General features: G+C 35.8%; 1 protein-coding gene across 1 annotated transcript in view; it reads right to left on the reverse strand.

Annotated features, from left to right (window-relative positions):
- Positions 1–14,281, reverse strand: part of MTCL1 (microtubule crosslinking factor 1) — a 167,925-nt gene that overhangs the window by 151,031 nt on the left and 2,613 nt on the right.

Consider the following 14,281-nt stretch of genomic DNA (forward strand, 5'->3'; position numbering starts at 1 on the left):
TTATTATCCTAATTCTAAACTACCCTTCTCAACTCCATGCAAAACAGTTCCAATACTCCAGATATAAATTTTATTAAGATATTAGAAAAAATGGGTAACTGGGATATTAAATTTACTGTATAGACTAAGGAAAGCTTTGGAAGGAAAGACATTAAGGAAAGCATAACAAACCTGTTCTTTGTACAGTAGTATTACTGGTGATTAAGAAACCTCCAGAGCACAATAAGCTGTCGTTTTCATTCATTTAGTCTGTGTATCACGGACTGCTCTTGAGAGAAAAATTCTTACACAAACCTAGCTACACTAAACTATAAACTTTTACATCGTAGCTCTGTTGTCCTAGAATTCTTAAAAAAAAATTTTTTTTGTGGGGCCATGAGGGTTAAGTGACTTGCCCAGGGTCATACAGTTAGTAAATGTCAAGTGTCTGAGGCTGGATTTGAACTCAGGTCCTCCTGAATCCAGGGCTGGTGCTTTATCCACTGCACCACCTAGCTGCCCCCTGTCCTAGGATTCTTGATATTCACTGTTAATCCTGAATTCAGTCAAAAATGCCAGAGCTTTGTAGATAGTAAGGAGAAAATTTTTCCTAGAGTCTCCTTTTTTTTTCCAGATGAAATATTTCACATTTTCTACTATTTCTTTGGTCTTTTGACTTTGTTTTGTTGTTTCTTGATGTCTTATAGACATCATAGCTTCCACTTGACCAAGTCTTATTTTTAAGGTGTTATTTTCTTCAGCGAGGTTTTGTACCTCAGCAGCACTATTGAATCCTACAAACGCATTTTTTTTCTATTTGCTTAGGGTTCAGTCCAAAAGATACACTGACAGTTCTCTTAGAAAAACAAAACAAAACAAAAAAGTACAGAATGGTTTGTTGTTTGTTGGGAATAAAGGTCCATGGGATAGAGATAGTTCTCCAGTTGATCTATGTTTGACGCTGTCATCATTTTCTTTATAAAAAACATCTCCAAAGTGATTACTTTCTTCCTCTACATTGTTCAAATTACTGCATCACACAGAATAACGATTTGAAATGGGATCTACTGTATAAAACAAATCAGCCAATAGGAGAGATGTTTTTTGAAAGTTTTACCACTTCCTAAACAACTAAATGAATAAAATTGTTCATTCTGGGTTTCTGAGAGTCTTTATAGAGTTTACATCATGATGAAAGGTAATGTCCTTGAATACATCAATATAATAACTAATAAATAACTAATTTATGTGGTACCTACTATGTGCCAGACACTGTGCTAAGTGCTACAATATCTTCTAAAGATATATAAATATATATATATATTTTTTGGTGAGGCAATTGGGCTTAAGTGACTTGCCCAGGGTCACACAGCTAGTAAGTGTCAAGTGTCTGAGGTTGGATTTGAACTCAGGTCCTCCTAAATCCAGGGCCTATGCTTTATCCACTGCGCCACCTAGCTGCCCCAAGATATATAAATTTTAAAGATGAAAATGAGTTAATTTTCAACATCAGTGGCTGTTGATTTTTTGTCAAAATCATTGTGTAGGAACCCTTCTTGTTCTTCATGAACTAAATATTCTCATCTGAAAAGGTTAAATGGCTCACACAAGCTATTCCAAGTTTTCCCTATAATTTTAGCATTTTTTGTCGTCTGTATTTTTGTAAGAATACTGAAGAAAATTAATGAGAGCACTTTGGGAGAACATAAAAATATTTTCTAAGTTAGTGACAATATCCAGTAGCAGTGCTTCAAGTTCTTTTAGAGAAACAATCCTCATAAAGCATAATAATACTTGCACTACCAACCTTCTAGGAAAAACACTGTAAACTTGAGATGTTTGTAAACAATTTGTAAACGAATCTCACTAAAGTAGCACACTATGGATTAAAATTATTTTTACAATAACCTAGTGAGGTAGCAAATATGATCCTAACTGCCATTGTACAGATGAGAAAATGAGGCTCAGAGAGATTGTGATTTGCTCGTCATTACATGGAGCTAGTGATTAACAGCACCATAATTTCATCTCAGGACTAATTTTGCTGTCTTTCCGCTGCATCATATTTATTAAATGTGAGTTTTGCTTCAAGACTCTGAACTTCCTCAAACAGATTCAAAGATATTTTTACTTTTTGTATTTCATAAGATTTGAAATGAATTAAGATTAATCATCATTTAAGACAGCATGCCAATTCACCACAGTGGCTAGCACCTCCCCCTGAAAACCACTTTGATGATACTTTCTACATACTTATATGTATATAATTATTTCCCCCTATATAATATAAACTCTTTGAGGGCAAGGACTGTTCTCATTTATGTACCACTCAATGACCAGCACAGTGCCTGGCACATAGCAGGTGCTTAATACATGTGTTTTGGTTGATCTAGGTAATAATGTATGGTGTAAGGCAGTCAAAAAACAAATTTAGGGCTCTGCCATCATCTCTTTTTTTGTGTGTTTGCTTTTTGTTTGTGGGGTTTTTTTGGTGGGGCAATGAAGGTTAAGTGACTTGCCCAGGGTCATACAGCTAGTAAGTGTCAAGTGTCTGAGGCTGGATTTGAACTCAGGTCCTCCTGAATCCAGGGCTGGTGCTTTATCCACTGTGCCACTTAGCTGCCCTACTCTCATCTCTTGACACCACTAGACATTTCTCCATTTAAGTCTAATTTAATGTATAATACAACACAATATAATATTATATTGTATTATATTACATACAAAATAATATCTATGATATTATATAGAAATATATGTGTATAATTGTTACTATATATGGGGTAACGGAGTTTCAATTATGAGCAAAAAGTATCTCCAAGAGCCTTAGAAAGAGTGGAGACTTTGGCTATTTCAAAACAGCACACTGGACAAACAGAAAACAATCTCTGTGGCCTGCCTCAAACTGGTTTTAATGATTAAGTGTGGGAGAATAAGAGTTTAATGAAGAAGTGTGGGAGGACAACCACTGACTGCTACCTTCACTTCCTGTCATTATTGTGGCTTTTTTCAGCTAAGCAAAACAAGAAAGCTCTGAACTCTGAAAAAAAAAAACCTCAAAGCTGGACAGGACCTCAAAGGCACCTGGTCCAACATCACCATCATTATGATCATAACAATAAGAATGATATCTAAAAATTCTATAGCACTTTAAGGTTTGCAAAGCACTTTACATGTTAATTCATTGGATCTTGACAACAACCTTGGTACATAGGTGTTGTTATTCTCATCTTATAGACAATAGAGCTTATGTCACTTACCCAGGGTCTCATTTCCTCTCTAAGTGATCATAGAGCTTTTGCTTACAGGACTCTAGGGAAGTGAGCCCATTACCTCCTGAGGCATCCTATTCCACTTTTAGATAACCTAATTGTTGGGAGATTTAACTTACATCAAGACTAAATCTGCCTCTTTGCCAAGGCCACCAACTATTCTGTGAATCCAAACAACAAGCATCATTTTTCTCCCTTGTAACAATCCTTCAAATACTTGAAGATCGTTATTATTGACATAGGATCATAGCTTTGAGCTAGAAGGAATCTTAGAGACCATTGAGTCCAGACCCCCCCTCTATTTTGCATAAGAAAAACCGAGGCCCAGAGAGGTAAAATTACTTTTGTACAATAAAAAATGTTTGAATAAGTAGTAAGTAGCAGAGTCCAAATTCAAATTCAGATCCTCAGACTGCAAATTCCATGTTCTTTTTACTATATGACAATGCCTCTCTAATGTCCCACTAAATCTTCTCCAGGCTAACTCTCCACAGTTCCTTCAACCAACCCTTGTATAGCCTGGTCTCCAAGCCCTTCACTCCTGGCTGCCCCAGCTTGTCCATGTACCCAGAATTAAACATAATAGTCCAAATATGGTGTGACCAGGGCAGAGTCTGTCATCTCCCTTGTTCTGGAAATAATGATTCTATTAATGAAGACTAGCATTGCATTGGCTTTTTTTTTTTTTTTTTGGCAGCCTTACCATGCCTAGCTCATGCTGAACTTGCAATCCACAAAATATTCCCAGAGTATTGTGCAATCCACAAAATACTTCCAAAATACACATAAATTCCTACCTAGACATACCACTTCCATCCTATAATTTGTACAGTTAATGAAGAAAGTTAATTGGTAGAGTGAAATGGTGGAAAGCTAGCACAGAAATTATCAGGGGCACTCTATGGATCTGAACATTGGAAAAAAATTTCAAGAATGGGCCAATTGATGACACTTTGCCCAAAAGGCTAGGTAGCTCTTTCCCCTCAAGTTTCCACTTGAAGACAATCTCACTAAAGACACAATCTTTAATAATAGTAATCAACAGGCCACCTCTTCAAAGAGAGATGAAGGTCAGGGTGCAGAAAGGGACAAATATTATTTGGACATAACCAGTGCAGGAATTTGTTTTGCTAGATTGATTATCATGTTTATAACAAGGAATTTGTTTTTCTTTATTTTTTTCTCAATTTGGTGGTGGTGGGGAGGTGGAAGGGAAAGAAAACAGAAAGTAATTTAATTAAAAAATAAAAAATATGAATAGAAAATATGAATCAACACTTAAAAATAAAAAATAGATATATTTGTGAAAGAAATGCACACAGATTTTGCTTCCATACAGCTTTTTTATAGAGGGACTTAGGTTACCAAATTCCTGAAATTATTTGCTGCTCAAATAATGTCTTAAAAATGCTAATTTTGTTGAAGAAAAGAGCGGTTAATAGAATGCATCTCCTTTTCTTAGTCAGACTACCAACCCAGGATGGCCTGAAACTCTAATTTAGCTGCTTGAAGCAATGATCTACATATATACCAACAAGATGACAGTAAATCAGTCTATCATTCTTCCAATTAAATTGCAAATGATATTTGAGCTACCAAAAAGGGGAGAGACAATTACTCTGTCAAATCTTACTTTTAGCATAGGTCATTCTTTAGAACTAGGAAAAAATAATGATCTTATATTTTTATATTCTCTCATCAGTGTAAAATAAACTATTACTACAGATCATTTAGAAAGGTTATAGAAGGAATTATAAATACTACTAATAATGACCGTTTGAAAGGCATGACCAACAATAGTTTTTAAGATAATGAAAAAAAATTAGGACGCCGATGTTACAACAATGTCCTGATAATATGTTCAAATGTAAAAATATCTGAATCACAAAATTTAAAAACATGTCTCATCTGCAACTTAACTGAACTGAATATAAAGTTATATCTATTAAACAATTTTGAGATTGTTAAAAAATGTCATTTTTTCATTTGCAGAAATTACTGGGGAAAACCTAAACTATATCCAATTCTTTACAAATTGAATTATCAGTATCACTTCAAGCAGGTACATAAATGCTATCTATTACCTACTTGAGAGATTAATCTGATTTTAAAATACTTTTTTCCTACAAAAGAAATAATCTAATCACATAAGTGTTGAGTTGTCAAACTATCTTCCTCTTCCTATGTTACAAAGTAAATCTTACTATTGATCTCAGACTAAAAAATAATGTTTCATTGTGTATTAGAGAAAACCCTGGATGAAAATGTATGTGTTTTAAAAATTTATAGAAATCCATAATTAGATAATTACCCTTTTACAAATTTTAAACATAAACCCCCCAAATTCCTGGTTTTTCTTTTACAATACATTTTTTTGCTTTTATTCAAATTTTTGCCTTGATTACATGACTTTAAATCAATTTTTTCCCTATTTCAATAAGCTTTCTTCAAATAGACAATCTAGACAGTGAGAATAGTCATCTGGCTAGTGTTACAATTCTATTGGGAGCTTCAGACAGAAACTATTGTCTTTTGTAATATACAAATAATCCACTTCATTTCCCCCTGGACAATGGAAGTGTTTGGAGCAGAGTCACAGCTGTGGCTAACAAGGCCTATGGACCTGCTACCATTGTTTATCAAACTGATATTTCACTCCAACAGCTGATGAACTCAGTGAGTTTCCAGTGATCAACATGATTTTGCCCCTTCATTATTATATCTATTCTTTCACATGACTAATATAGATTAGGTGTGGAAAGTGGAGCAGTCAGAGAGGAATCAGGAGTAACTTCTGCTTTGCAAAATGAAGGTGGGGGGGGGGAGTGGGTGAATTAAGAGGAGAGAGAGGGTTATTTAAAAAAATACCACATCATACAGGCACTGTTCATGCTTCCCTGGCAGTGTTTCTGCTCTTAGCTATAGGGAGCTTTTTCATTCTTGTCAGCACAACTGCAATTGTAACCATTAAAGATCTGAGTACCCTCCACAGTCACTGTCAATCCTCTCTTTTGCTGAAATAGCCTAAAAGTACTTAATTGAAAAAAGACTACCATAAGAAAAATAGAAGCTGTGAAGTAGGACTAAGGACACACTCATGTGAGAGGTTGGGTGATTTGGCGTTAATGAAGAGGGAGGCAGAAGTAGGAAAAAGATCACCAGTCCTTTGAAGTCTTTTCCTCCTGGCTCCAGTGATTTATTTGTATAGACCATGATTATCATCAAGGAAGTAAAAAGACAGTAAAGGACATTTTCTCCCTTAGTTTAGTCTGAGATACTTCTAGGCAATCACAAAAAAAGTTTAAAAAAACCCCACCACATTTAAAATGACTAAAGTCAATAATAGAAAGGAAAACCCTTTTCCAAATAACTATGAAATGCATAAAATATCTGTGGAATTGACCTCCCTAAGAACATAAAAGACATAGAGATGGGGCAGCTAGGTGGAGCAATGGATAGAGCACCGGCCCTGGATTCAGGAGGACCTGAGTTCAAATCTGGCCTCAGACACTTGACACTTACTAGCTGTGTGTTCCTGGGCAAGTCACAACCCCAACTGCCTCTCACACACGCAAAAAGACATAGATTCAATTACAATTTGTTCCTTAAAGAAATAAAGAACAACTGAAATAGCTGAAGGAATATTCATTGCGCATGGCTAGGTGATGCCAAAATAATAAAAATGATATTACCAAAGTTATTTTATACTTTTAATGTCATACCAATCAAATTACCAAGGGGATACTTTATAGAACCTGATAAAATAATAACAAATTTCATTTGGAAAATCAAATGTTCTAGAACCTCAAGGGAAAAAATGACAAGAAATAGGGATAAGGGGGAAATAACACTTCCAGACCTCAAACTATATTATAAATCAGCAGTCATCAAAACCATCTGATATTGCTTAAAAAAAGAGAAATAGATCAGTAGAACAGATTAGACAAGACAGAATCAGAAATAATGGAACTCAATAACCCAGTGTTTGATAAATTAGAAAATATAAATTACCTAGGGAAAAAACCTCATTATTTTCTAAACCCTGCTGGGAAAACTGGAAAGCAGTCTAGCAGAAATTAGACTTAGACCAACACTTTATTCCATATTCCACAATACATTCTAAATGGATATGCAACCTTAATATTAAAGATTGGCAGCTAGGTGGTGCAGGGAATAAAGCACCGCTCCTGGAGTCAGGCAGACCTGAGTTCAAATCCGCCTCAGAAACTTAACACTTACTGGCTGTGTAACCCTGGGAAAGTCACTTAACCCCAATTGCCTCACTAAAAAAAAAAAAAAAAAAAGATCTATACCTTTTGGGGCCGCTAGGTGGTGCAGTGGATAGAGCACCGGCCCTGGAGTCAGGAGTACCTGAGTTCAAATCCAGCCTCAGACACTTAACACTTACTAGCTGTGTGACCCTGGGCAAGTCACTTAACCCCAATTGCCTCACTAAAAAAAAATATTAAAGATCATATCATTAAAAAATTGGAAGAGAAGTCTATCATATGCCTCTTATAGTCATGCGTAGGAGCTATATTCTCAACCAAAGAAGTGATAGAAGCAATTACAAAAGATAAAAGAGAGAACTTTGATTACATGAAACTGAAAAGCTTCTATACAGACAAAATTATTACACCTAGGATAAGAAAGGAAGTGGTCAAATGTGTGTGTGTGTGTGTGTGTGGAATCTTTATATCAAATTTCTCTGACAAGGGTTTGGTATTCAAGATATGTAAACTACACACACACACACACACACACACACACACACACAAAGAGAGAGAGAGAGAGAAGAGAGAGCTATTCCCCAATAGATAAATGGTCAAAGGATATGAAAAAAAGTTCTTAAAAGAATTGCAAAGCAGTCACAACCACATAAAAGAATACTCTAAATCACTAATAAAAAAGAAATGCAAATCAAAACAACCCTGAGGTTTCACTACACATTCTGCATATTGGCAAAGATGACCAAAAAAAAGTCAGTAGTAAATGATGGAAGAGTCGTGGAATGACAGGAACACTTATACATTGTTGATCGAGCTGTAAAATGGTGCAACTATTTTGAAAAGTGATTTGAAGTCATGCAAATAAAGTGATTAAAATGTCCATTCTCTTTGAACTAAAAAATTCTATTCCTGGGGAAGCTGGGTGGCGCAGTGGATAAAGCACTGGCCTTGGATTCAGGAGGATTTGAGTTCAGGTCCAGCCTCAGACACTTGACACTAGCTGTGTGACCCTGGGCAGGTCACTTAACCCTCATTGCCCCGCCAAAAAAAATGTATGTATGTGTATATATATATATATATATATATATATATATATATTCTATTCCTGCTCATACCACAAAGAAGCCATCAATATGTTTAAAGCAGCACTTTTTATGACAACAAAATAAAAAGGAAAAAAGAAAACAAAATAAATGCCCATCAACTGGGGAATGGCTAAAATGGTACATGAATGTAATGAAATATGACTGTACTATAGAAATTATGTATGTGAATACAGAAAAGCATCGAAAGATTTTCATGAACTGCTGCAGAATGAAGAAATCATACAAGGTAACAATATACACAATAATTACAAGATAAATGGAAAGAGAAACCACATACCAAAAAAAAAAATCAAAAGTGAATGTAACCAAATTATAAAAACCAAACATGACTCAATTGAAGAGATATGAGAGGGGCAGCTAGATGGCGCAGTGGATAGAGCACCGGCCCTGGAGTCAGGAGTACCTGAGTTCAAATCCGGCCTCAGACACTTAACACGTACTAGCTGTGTGACCCTGGGCAAGTCACTTAACCCCAATTGCCTCACAAAAAAAAAAAAAAAGAAGAGATATGAGAGAACACCCCCAAATCATCCCTTTAGAGAAGTGGGAGATACACAGATGCTCATCTTTTCAGGCTTTTTCAATGTAGCAGTCAATTGTGCTGGTTTTTTCCCCTCTTTAAAAATACTATGTAATATGGAATGGCTCTCTGGGGGAAGAAGAGGGAGGGATACTTTGGATAACTATGATGATAAAAGAAACAGAAAACAGCAATTTTAATAATTGAAAAAAATAAATAACTAAACGATTTACTACCTACGGCTGGCTGGTATCTGCATCACAAAAGAGCAAAGATAGTCTGGGGATATAAGCTAAAAAGCTGGGGGAAGGGATGAATTATAGACAAATGTAGAAGAGACTTTAGAGATCATCTAATCCAGAGGTTCTTAACCTTTTTTTGTGCATCATAAACCTCTTTACTAGACTGATAAAGCCCTTTGGACCCCTTATCAGAATAAAGTTTGTTGTCTACATTCAAAATTGAAGGAAATGCTTTAGTCAGAGGTTAGTGAGAATAAAGATATAATTTTTTTTTCCCCATCCAAGTTCACAGAACCTGTTAAATTGGGTCTGTAGACCTCAAATGAAGAACCCCTAACCTAGTCCATCTCTCACATTTAATAAATAAGAAACCCAAGGCTCACAGAGGTTAGTTGACTTACCCAAGGTTATAAAGCCATTAAATGATAGATTTGTTGTTCAGTCATTTTTCACTTGAGTCATTTTTCAGCCATGTCCAACACTTTGCTACCCCATTTGGGATTTTCTTGGCAAGGATATTGCAGTGGTGTGTCATGGCCTTCTCCAGCTCATTTTTTACAGATGAGGAACTGAGGTAAACATGGTTAAGTGACTTGTACAGGGTCACACAGCTAGTAAGAGTCTAAGGCCATGTTTGAATTCATGAAGATTGAGTCTTCTTGACTCTAGGCCTGCTAATCCATCTATCCACTGCATCATCTAGCTGCTCTATTAAGTGACAGAACTAAAATTTAAACCAGACATCCTCTACCTCCAAGCCCAGCACTTTTTTACTGCATGTGATTCTGCCCCAACATCATCAGAAAATGCAAAAGATGGCATCAGAATCCATAAATAGTTCTGCAAAGACATCTAGCAGAGAACAACTCTAGTAAAAAACCCAGTAGAGTTCAGTATGATAACATGAGGCAGCATATCATATTGGATAGAGCACTGGACTTGGAATCAGGAAGACACGAATGAATTAAAAATTTTCCTTAGAAATTAACTGTGACCCTGGGCAAGTCAATTAACATCTCTGTGCCTCAGTTTCCTCATCTGAAAATAAGGGAGTTGTATTCAATGATCTCTAAGATCACTTCTAGCTCAAAAATCTATGTTACAGGGGCAGCTAGGTGGTGCAGTGGATAGAGCACTGGTCCTGGATTCAGGTGGACATGAGTTCAAATCCAGCTTCAGACACTTAACACTTACTAGCTATGTGAACCTGGGCAAGTCACTTAACCCCAATTGCCTCACCAAAAAAAAAAAATCTATGTTACTATGATCATCAGAGAATATCAACCATTGTAGATCTGCAGCATAAGGTAGTCCTCAATGAGTGTCTTCCCACTAGTGGTGAGGAAATTTGTGTGAAAGAATATCCTTCTGAATACTGTTGTGTGGGGTAGGGGAATATTTTTGTCACTAATTTTGCTACGATGTTTGACTCAAGGACTTTTGTTTGAAATTTGTGTGTATACATCCATATAATATATATGTATACATGAATATATAATATATGTATATTACATATATACATATTAGTGAATTAGCTATGGTGTTTCATGCAAGGGCTTTTGTTTGAAATTTGTGTGTATACATCCATATAACATATTTATATATGAACATATAAAGTATATATGTATATTACATATATACATATTAGTGAGTTAGCTATGGTATTTCACACAAGGACTTTTGTTTGAAATTTGTGTGTATACATGCATATTATATATATGGATATATAATATATGGATATTACATGTATACATATTAGTGTGTGTGTGTGTGTGTGTGTGTGTGTGTGTGTGTGGTTGGCTTAATAAAAGTAAACAAGCCAGGGTTTGAGGCTTTGAATGGATGGAGAGTGACTACATACCTCAAACATAGGATAGCTTTCTATGGACCTGCATGTTATGGGGGCCCTGGTAGTACATCTAGAATTACTGTAGAAAGCAGAGTCCCTTAAGAAAAAATTTTCCCCCTTTATCCAACTTTATTCACCATCATGGTTCAAACAGATTTATCCTAGAAAAACCAGTGTCAGTCCCTAGCAAGGACAAAACAAACCAAAACAATAACCAAACAAAAACTCCACTACATGTGAAGCACTGTTAAAGGGTATTCTTTGAGAGGGTTGTTGGTGGGAGCACCTGGTGAGGTACCATTCAGAGCTTTTCCTAGACATATTCATAAACACAAAGTGCTTAAGCCACCATGAAAAGCAGATGAGAAAGTAAAACACTACTTGGCATGTTAAGGGACATAATAAGCACTGAACACCTTACTAAGACTTATTTGGTTGTGAGGGTTAATAAGATAATATTTATAAAGTATTTAGCACAGTCCTTGGCACATAGTAGACACCACCTAAATATTAGCTATTATTATTATTACCCATAGGACATAGCCTTTGATAAGCTTTTCTCTTCTAGTTAGAGAAATGGGATTTCTTTTCTTGGAGCAGGAACAATCCAACCCAGAAAAGCTTCAGGGACTTCGTGCACACAGCACATTTGTCACTTTAAAATTAGAGCTGGCTGAAATGGTTTTTTTTTTTTTTTATTGCCTTAGATTTGAACTTATTAACCCAATAAGACTTCCTTCTGTGGCTTTGTTGGTTTTGTCCTTTTACTTGATGAGTTTTTACTAATTTCTGCTCTCCGCTGTGATAATTTCATAGAAATGGTGACAGCAGGACCTCTTTCAAAAAAAGTGATACTTTATAGGTTCTTAGTTTTCCTGGATATACAAGACAAATTTCTAGGCTCAGAAACAACAGCAGTTGTCCATGAGTGTTCTACTAAAATCACAAAATCATTGCATGTTAGAGCTAGAAGGTATGTAAGAGATCATCTAGCTTAGCCAGTCCCTAATCTCATAGATGGAGATATTATGGCCCATTGACTTGCCCAAGATCACACAGCTAATTCAGGGGACATAGGAGTTTTGCTGAGATAATAATGTGTTAATAAACAACTACTATTTGTGAACCAGTTTCACAAAGGACAACAGTGTAGAATACCTGAAGAAATGATAGTTTTCTATATGGGAGACAATGTGGCACAGCAAAAAGTATTGGACTAGGAGAAAAGAATTCACCAACCATTAGAAATTTTCCCAATGCCATATTTTATCCCCAAATTTAGCTTTCCCCTCTTTGAATTAACAAATAATATCTAACTAAAATGCACATATGATATTATTGTTCTCATTTCACAATCAACTCTTCCAGATTGCCAACCCCTACATCTTCCTGTCTATGTAGAAGGGATGATGGGAAATAGGTCGTATGGATGGTCATGGCTGGTCCTGGAATATACCCTAGAGAATACATCATTTTCAACAAATTAACCATTTCCTCTGGGATCTGGCCTGCCATTTGCACACATCCTGCCTAGAGTGTCCATTATAAGCTATCCAACCATAAAGAAAACAAAAGCCCCTAAGGAAAATTGGTATTGAGAATAGTTTAAGTAACTTAAAAAAAATTTTTTTTTAAATCAGTATGTTCTCAGTGTGTCCTTAGTGCTTGCTCCTGGACAAGACCGGGCATCCTAGAAATTAATGTCTAAGATGCATTTATGGGGGAGTCAACTATATCAAAAGTTAGCAGAGAAAAGATGCCCAAAATTAGACACAAAAATAAATACCCAATAATGAATCCTGAAATGATGGGAAATTGACTATCATTTAAAAACCGAGAACTAATGGGGATTATCTTTTAAAAAGAAAATGAATTTTCTCATGATTGTGTACTTTAGGACTCGGCAATTCTGAGAATATTTTAGAAGGAAGAAAGTTCAGTATTTATATTTGGCTGATATATTATACCTCTGTTCATTTTGCTTGTTGCCTTTTGAACTTTGTGGACAATACAAAGAGGTATTTTTAAAAATTAATCATTTAAATTTCCCTTTTTGACACCTCTTCCCCTAAGCTCTCAGAGTCCCACTTTGCATATTGCTCCTTTCTCCTCATTAATATTAATGAAGATTATTATTTAACTCAGTTGTTTAAGTACCTGCTAAAAGGTCCAGTATGGTAGATTTAGTACATGTATGGACAAGTTAATTAATAGACTAGAGACTTGGAAGGGACCATAGAGATCCTTCTAGTCTGAGAATGGAGGCCCTGAGAGATTATGTGATTTATTTATGGTCATGTACCCAGTTCATGGAAGAATTGGGTCAAAAATCCAGGTCTTCTGATTCCCAGTTCTGTGGTCTTTCCAGTTCATCATGATTCCACCCTGCTTTCATTTAGACTGAAACATTATCTCCAACTACTACCACTAGCATATAAACTGTCTTAGAATGTTTATTAAAAAGATAGCTCCAGAGAGTGTGGATGAATCAGTGCAAGTCAATCACATCTACTGGGCTGGGGGGTGGGGGGGAATTAATGGAGTACTTAACTAGATGGAGTGGGGGTGGGAGTCATCATTTTTGGATTGGGAAGATTATATATCAAGATCATAGTATTTATTTTTACTATTGGTAATATAAATTGAAGGCCCAAACAAACTAACGTGAAAGATCACATTAACAGAATCTTCTTTATTTCTTCTTTTCCATCTTTTTATATTCCAAATAGCATTCAGAAAGGCTGGTTATGCAAATGTCCCATGTTATCGGTAACTATTATTTAAATATCCCATTCTGCATGCCTGGCCCTAACTGCTTCAGAGAAAAGCCAGGGAGACAAACTATGAGCCATTATACAGAGTAACTGTGGGACTATTGTTATGCAGTTCCTATTTTCAGACAATGAAAGGGGGAAATTAAAGATACAGCAGCTGAGGGCAGATGGAAGTGGCTATTCTCTGGAAAGGGCAGTGTTTGTGTCTAACAGAAAACAGAAGCTTCTCTTGGCAGATAAAAGGAAAACACAACTTTAGGGTTCCTCAGATAATTACACACCAACTAGATCCAACTGTCTCATAGTTCAT

Source organism: Dromiciops gliroides, chromosome 1 (genome assembly GCF_019393635.1).
Source record: "Dromiciops gliroides isolate mDroGli1 chromosome 1, mDroGli1.pri, whole genome shotgun sequence".
NCBI lineage: Eukaryota > Metazoa > Chordata > Mammalia > Microbiotheria > Microbiotheriidae > Dromiciops > Dromiciops gliroides.